This window comes from Phoxinus phoxinus (assembly GCF_949152265.1).
Source record: "Phoxinus phoxinus genome assembly, chromosome: 16".
Lineage (NCBI taxonomy): Eukaryota > Metazoa > Chordata > Actinopteri > Cypriniformes > Leuciscidae > Phoxinus > Phoxinus phoxinus.
In genome coordinates, this window is record NC_136891.1 from 15,546,701 (window position 1) to 15,554,830 (window position 8,130).

Genomic DNA, 8,130 nt, shown 5'->3' on the forward strand with positions numbered 1-8,130 from the left:
AAGTGTTTGTCGTTGTTTTTGGAGTTGTCTTATAGAATAGAGTAATACCTCGTAGTAACATAACTGCATTTTTTTTTTTTTTTAAACGTTAGGCCTATGTTTATGCATCAGGCTAACGCAAACAAAGACTGATTGTGCTTTTACAATATGAACTCTGGGCTATGCTCGCTAACATAACATTAAATTCTTTATCTTATTTTTTTACTACAAACTACAAAGCAGTGGACTATAAACATTATTATAACACGATGTAATTGATAAAAGCATCATTGTACTCCGTGTTAAACAATAAGTATTATCTCTGTAAATACTGCTGGGTCATCTGACCAATCGCAGATTAGCGTCGCGCAAAGGAGGGGTTTGGAAAAATGAGTCGTTGAACGATTCATTTGGGAGTCGGTGAGCAAATCAGGTAAAAATAAATGCATATTATACGACAACTAAAGTGTTTTTTGTCATTGAATGCATGTAAAACTGTTGTTGGGGACTCCCAAAACAACATTAGGAACATTTTAAATGTCATAATAGGTGCCCTTTAATCATTACCAACTCCAATTCCCATAAGCCTCTTACCTGGGACTGATTGCGCACACACCTGCATCTCATCCACACACACACACACATAGACATGTATAGAAAGGCTAGATGGCTTACCGGCGCTGAGAGCCAATGGGACCCGACGACGTCACACGGCGGCCATCTTAGGACAGGACCGCTCGTCCAGTTATAACATTAAATGTCTATTGTGCATGTAGTGCTGAAATAACTATATTTTGCTCAATTTTCAACCGATTTTCAAACGGCTTGGTGTGTCATAAACGTCAGGGATGCGGCTATTTAACTGCATACTTGTGAAAAATTATAGCCACGGAGTTTATTAAACATCGGCATCCGCACAAATCATAGCCACGTTAATAAGGTTTGTAATAAACCAAACCGTTTGTAAATCCGTCAAGAATTCAGCAAGTTACGAGCATTTTAGTTGGCGTATGTCACTCACCTTCCGTCCACAGCAGCAGGGAGCAGCAGCGCAGTCTCCTGACCTAAGATGGCCCCCAAGTGACGACACAGCTGACTCCGCCTTGAGCCATCTAGCCTTTCTATACATGTCTATGCACACACACACCTGCATCTTCTTCTTCTTCTTCAGTGAATTTTATTGGCAGCTTGCAATCTTTGTGCATTACTGCCATCTACTGGACTGAGGTGTGATCACACTGGGACGTGAAAAATAATTTAACCCTTAACATCCCAGAGGATCAGAGCCCAAGCTTCAGCTGGCGCTGCGTGTTCAGCTCCTCCAGCTTCAACCTTAGCTCAACCTCCAGGAAAAAATATAATAAAATAAATAAATATTGGGCTAAATTCTTCTTGCTATGTGCTTCTTTTATAAACTCTATCACTGCTTTGGTTGTAGACTGTGTTCCAGGTAGACTCAACAGGTTGCTCAAAGTAACAGAGTTCTTTGTTACCCTCTTAAGTATTTCTCTCTCTTCAGAATACTGCCTACATATCAGAAGTACATGCTTCACGGTTTCTGTTTCCGTACAATATGGGCACATTCCTGTCTCATGTTTCCCTATTGTGTGTAAGCCGCTGTTCAGTCCTGTATGTTAACCTTAGCCTGGTGTGCCGGGTTTCCTCCTGTTGTGAGAGTGAGCTGATCTTTTTAGCTGTTACAGTCTGTTGAATACTATATAAATGCCTACATTTCCCCCCCATATCCCATTTATCTTGCCAGAGTTTATGAATACCATCTTTAATTATTGTTTTAAATTCTGATTTGCTGAGTGAAACCTGAACTTCTACTTGTTCTGCTTTAAGTGCTTCTTTTGCCAACTCATCTGCCTTCTCATTGCCCTCAATACCTGTGTGCGCTGGAACCCAAGTGAACTGTATGTTAGCTTCTGTTGAGTTATCCTGAAAATCATCTGATGAACTTCATCTAAAAGATCCTGTCTGCATGCAGATTTCCCAGTCTGAATGCTAGTTAGGGAGGACATACAATCGGAACAAATAACAGATTTACATGGCTTCACTTCTTCTACCCACTGTAGTGCCATTGTGATGGCTATCATGTCTGCAGAGAAGATTGAGAGGTGGTTTGAAGTTCTTTTTTTGTATTATGACATATTTAGGAATGTATACAGCTACCCCTGTTTTACCTGCTGGTTCTTTAGATACATCTGTAAATATTTGTACTGTATCATCATACATTACTTCTAGGTACTGCTGTATACTTTGATACAATCCTGTCTTGACTATATTTTTAGCTTCTAGATTAACTACAGGATAGCAGAAAAACCAAGGTGGAGTTGTGCTCAAGTTAACAGTTTTGCTGCAAGGTATAGTACTGATTCCCATGTCATCTGCCTCTTTATTGCTATTCCATCCAAAACTATATGCGACCATATTCCCAGCAATCTTCTAACACCAATTTTGTAGGATGTGTATTTTCATGCCCTTGTAGGTTTACCCAATATGCTAGAGAAAGTTTTAACCTCCTAAGATTTAAAGGCATCTCCCCTATAACTAGCAGTTAGTTAGGGGTAATTAGACATACTTTTCGGAATCTACGTTTTTAAACTGACTTAAAAAAAGTTATGAACAGTCTTAAAGAAAATAGTTCTATTTTATTGTAGCCAAGGAAAGTGTTGATTTGAGAGGCTAAATGGATCAAACATGTTTAACTCGCTGTCGGCTGCTTGGTCGTCATAAAAAAATAAAAATAAATAATAAAAAAATTAAATTAACTTAATAAAGAAATGAAAAGAAACATAACTAACCAAACGGACCTATTTTAATGGCTGCAAATATCTATTTTGCCCTAGGGCAGGCTACCGCTGTGTAATGAAAAAAAAAAAAAAAAAATAGGGCTCGGGTCGGACTCGGGCTGATAATTCTGATGAGCTGTCGGACACAGGCCGGGATTAGATTTGAGGCCCGTGCAGGGCTCTAGCTCTGTTAAGTCTTCGTCGTCGGTTAGGAACCTGGGTGTGCTCTTTGATACCAATCTTTCATTTGAAAGTCGCATGTTTAGTATCTGTTAAACCGCAATTTTCAATCTTAAAAATATATCTAAATTACGCCATATGCTCTCATTGACAAATGCAGAACAATTAATGAATGTGTTCATGACCTCAAGGCTAGATTATTGTAATGCTCTACTGGGTGGTTGCCCTGCACGCTTGACAAACAAACTACAGCTAGTTCAAAACGCAGCAGCTCGAGTTCTTACCAGAACCAGGAAGTATGACCATATTAGCCCCGTTCTGTCAACACTGCATTGCCTGCCTATTAAACATTGTATACATTTTTAAATATTGCTGATTACTTACAAAGCACTAAATAGTTTAGCTCCGCAGTACTTGTACTCTTAACGCATTATAGTCCTTCACGTCTATTGCGATCTCAAAATTCCGGCCAGTTAATAATACCTAGAATATCAAAATCGACTGCTGGCGGTAGATCATTTTCCTCTCAAGCACCAAAACTTTGGAACAGTCTTCCTACCATTGTCCGGGAAGCAGACACACTCTGTCAGTTCAAAGCTAGATTAAAGACACATCTCTTTGACCTAGCATTCACATAATGCATTATAGACTTCTATAACTCAATGTTAGGCTGCATTAGGTCAGCCGGAACTGGGAACACTTCCCTTAATTCCTGATGTACTCGTTACATCATAAGAAGAATGGCATCTACGCTAATTTTAGTGTCTTTGTTTATCCCAAGGTTTTCCCGCAGCCTGCCGGATCCAGGCCGTATCCAGATCTGACGAAGGACCTTCGCCTGGACCCGATGTTCCTAGTCTCTCCCTATGGAGGATCCCTTTACCATTTTACAGATAAAGCATTGTGGAAAATTTGCGTATCTACCCCGTAGTGATAAAATAAAATAAAATTCTGTATCAAATTTATAGGCAGGACAAGTAGTTTGTTTAGGCTTGGTTTGTAGGGAATTACAAACATCCGCACATATTCAAACGCACATAACTATAGAATTAATTCTTGATGCACACGTGAGCGCCAGAGAGTCTGTTTAGAGAGAACGGTGTCGTCTTAGCAGCCCCTAATTTAATAACATATTATTCTTTCGACTGTGAATTATTCTAAGTGAATCAATCAAAACTAACTTTAGCTGGAAAATAAAATTATTCAAGAACCGCTATAAAGCCAAAACAATCTGTTACCTTAAATTATCTGTTTATCTTTGTAAAGCGGCTTTGAAACAATCTACATTGTAAAAAACGCGCTATATAAATGAAGATGACTTGACTTGACTTGACTTATAGTGGTGAGGGTGGGAGGGCTGCTAGCAGTTTGAGCATGCTTACCGAGCAGTAATGCCATGTATATATCCTCCCGTCGAATAGGAGAAAGGTAGTGGTTGGAGCGATTTGACAGCTGACCGCGTCAGCTGATTGCAGCCTATGCCTACATGGCCTGTCTGAACTGACGCTGTGCTCGATGTGCTCGGATTATTTGTTAAATATAATAAATGATTGTGTGTCTGATCTGTCTCTCTCGCTACAAGATTAATGTGCCTCTGCTCCAGTATGAGACTGCAAAAACTGAATGCTCTCTGCGATGGTGCGCTGGAAGCTGGGATGCAGAGAACTTGACATATTAATTTGCTTTATCTCGGAAACTCCTGAAATCATCTTTAACACCACTGGAGGACATCATTGGGCCTGTATGCTCCTGGTCTGTCCAACTTGACCTTTAAATATCTTGCTATTTTTAAAGCTAACGGCACGTCGCTGTTCATGGTATCAGCCCACTCCCGTTCCGCAAAGTCTTGAAAAGAAGCCTTTATCACTGGCAAAAACATTAGGTTTTTTAATAAAAGCGTTATTCTTCTGCGTTTGAGTCCTCGCCTCATCTCCTCAACCCCAAACCGTAACAGGTTTTCCTCTGTGTTTTACTGATCAAACCCCAACTTATCAACTGACACTTTAATGGCATGGATCACAGCTTGTCTTTAATTATGATCAATGATTTTTAACTGATGTAGTTGGGAGTGAGGAATATTGCTATTTTGTAGAGCATGTAAATACCATTTGCTGACAAATTGTTCAGTGATATCAGTTCGTTCAGACATAGCACATAAGTCGATGCAATTTTAGTTAGAATGCAGTATCTTTGCGGACATCCGTGTGCCTCCCATTTTGTGCCACTTTGCTACAAAACCACCAACTGTGCACGCCCTGGATGAACAACATGGACATCGAATTTAAAGAGAGGCTGTGTGAAGAAGTCTGTCGCTAACTGCACCTCTACAATCTCTTGTTAAAACTATATAAAGACACCCAGATGTGCAATAATTCGTGGAGGGAAATTGCGTGTGTGGAAGTGTGCACGCCGATCTACTGCGCATGTCGGGAACACATCCACTGAACATACCCCAGCATACACTTTCAGTAGTATAAATACAAGTAGTCCACGTTCAGTTCTGAACTGAAGTAAAATCGAGGCTTTAGTCTTACGGACCACGGCAGAACTTGAGATACACTCAAAGCTTGGGTTTCGTCTTTGAATATCTTTAAAAAAAAAGTCACCAGGATTTTGGTAATATTCTTGTTGATGCACCCTTCTTTGTCATACTGTTTATTATCCAATATGATTGTTGTAATGTCATCATACTGTTGAGAAACAGAATCTAGCATTTCAAAAAAAGAATTCCATCTTGCTTCCACTGACTGTTTTAGAGACTTGCTCAGCTTGACTTCAGGCCAGAATGCTTGAAGTAGGTGACAAGGTTTTTTTCACATCTTTCAGAAGATGGCTAACTTCAAGTGTTTTAGCCATCACAGCATATGAGAATGCATGTGAAAGAATGACATAGAGTACGTGAGCAGTACAGTTCAGTCTTGTAAAGCAGTGTAGAGCTGCCACTATGTTCACTCTTCTGTCAGTGACGAAGACAAGTTTTTTTTTTGCCTGTGAATTACCTATTACAAAAACTCTGAGATTTCAAATAAGGGATCTCAGATGTTTTTGAAATGCCTTCATCGAACAGGGTTGCAAAGAGCACACTTGACACCAAGTCATAAATTGTATATGTAACGTATTGTGAAAGGAAGGTTTTCCTATAGATTTTGGTCCAGATGTCAGTTGTCAATGTGCAACCATATTGTATCGGTTATGTCATTAACCACAGCTCTTCTTAGTGTTTGGGCCCTTTTACTCAGATAGCTTGACAATGCGTTGGATGAGGCAACATTTGTCACAATCTCTGTTCCAATCTTGGCTGCTGTCAACGAGGACACTTTCAATAGATTTGCATAAATCACATACCATTGGTAGGTGAACTCATGAACCCGAATGTGATATCAACACGTTTTTTTAAAATGTAAGACTATCTATTTGCGGAAGTCCCGCGGATCATTTTATTCTCCCGCAACCCACACACGCATGTCTTACCGTCTGCTGTCCCCCACCACATCTTGTCCCCCATTCCATTCACCTGGCTTCTTTTCATCTTCCTTCATCCCACCCTAATACAGATAGGAGAGCTCATTTTAAATCTCATCAACCCTTACCAGAAGGTGTTTCTTGCAATTTTACCAGGGCCTTTACCAGGGCCATTAGTCTTGGCCCGTTTTAAGGGGAGTTTCCTTGGCAGATGTCTGCGCTTCGTAAGCGCGTAAGGTAATGTGGCTGATGTGAGCTCTGCTGTTCTTTTGAGCAAACTTGGTGTTTTCAGGTGGGTGGCATTTCGCATGACTGTGTTGGTGTGTGTCATCCACTGGTGCATAGCACTGCCTCTGGCAGTCATGAAGAATTAAAGAGAATGCTAGTTGTGTACTATAAGAAATGACAGACTGCCTCGACCCAAATTCCACTTCAAGAAAGATGGTTGAAAATTCTCATTTCCCAAAATGGCTTAAATTCATAAAGTCGACAGTTTCATTGTTTGTGCACCATTTGAGTGGATCACATCCTAAGCTAGTGTTTTCCAACCTTTTTTTTTTTTTTGCCACGGCACAATTTTGATAAGTAAAAAATCCCATGGATTTTTCCGTTCAATATAACGAAATTGCACACACATGCATTGTTTCAAATGGCATATAAATCTAGATATTAGGGTATATTAAAAGTAGTACTCAATTTTAATGTGAAAGTTTAAGTCAGGTAGGAACACAGTAAGTATGATTTTGTTGGTGATGATAAAACAACAAAAACCCTGTTAAACACTGTCATCAAAGTTTGTATTGTGGCTTTATATAGCTATGGTCAGACACTTGCACATGTCATTATAATAATTAACATCTTATGAAAATCAAGCTCAAATTGAGTAACAGGGTTTGTAACATATAGTTTGTCTGTCACTGGAACAGCCACATTTGAGGCAGTAAATGTTACGTGCACATTACGTTTTCAACAACGTATATGATATACAGTTTAATATGGGCGCTCAGTTTTCTTGTTGTTGAAATCTCATGATCAAAATCCAATGATACAAAAGATGAAGTGCTATGCACAAGATATTTAAAACACTATATTTTCTTCTAGACTAGACGGCACACACTAAGACTATTCTCCGCTCTTCAAATGAAAAAAAAGTTAGCCTTTATGGACATGTTTCTTGAGTTAATAAAACGCTGTACTTTCGCAAACATTAGTTCTTTATTTTCCCTTGCATTGCAAACAAGCAGAAATCTCTCCAAACTGTGCGTTCTGTGTACATTCTAAATGGAGGCAGGGTGGAGTTATGTGTTTTGATTGACAGTTTGAAGAGCCAATGGTTTAGTCACATCCTCTTTCAAATGTTTTTTATTGGTTAAGTATTTGTAAAATCCACATTCAGATGTAAAGGATGACCAATTGCATTCATTTTATAAAACAATGACAAGAGATTCAATGTTTCGGCCCAACAGCGCAAAGATATATTCTTATTTGTAGTGTTTATTTGTTATTATTTTTTTGGAATTTGATCATTTTCCACGGCACACCTGACAACCTTTCACGGCACTAGTGTGCTGCGGCTCAGTGGCTGGGAAACACTGTCCTAAGCAAATGGTCATCATTTCAAACTGCATTAAAGGTTCTTCTTCATCAAGGTCTTCGATGTCCTCTTCATTTCATATTACAAACAGTAACTACTATTGGGAAATATTACAATTTA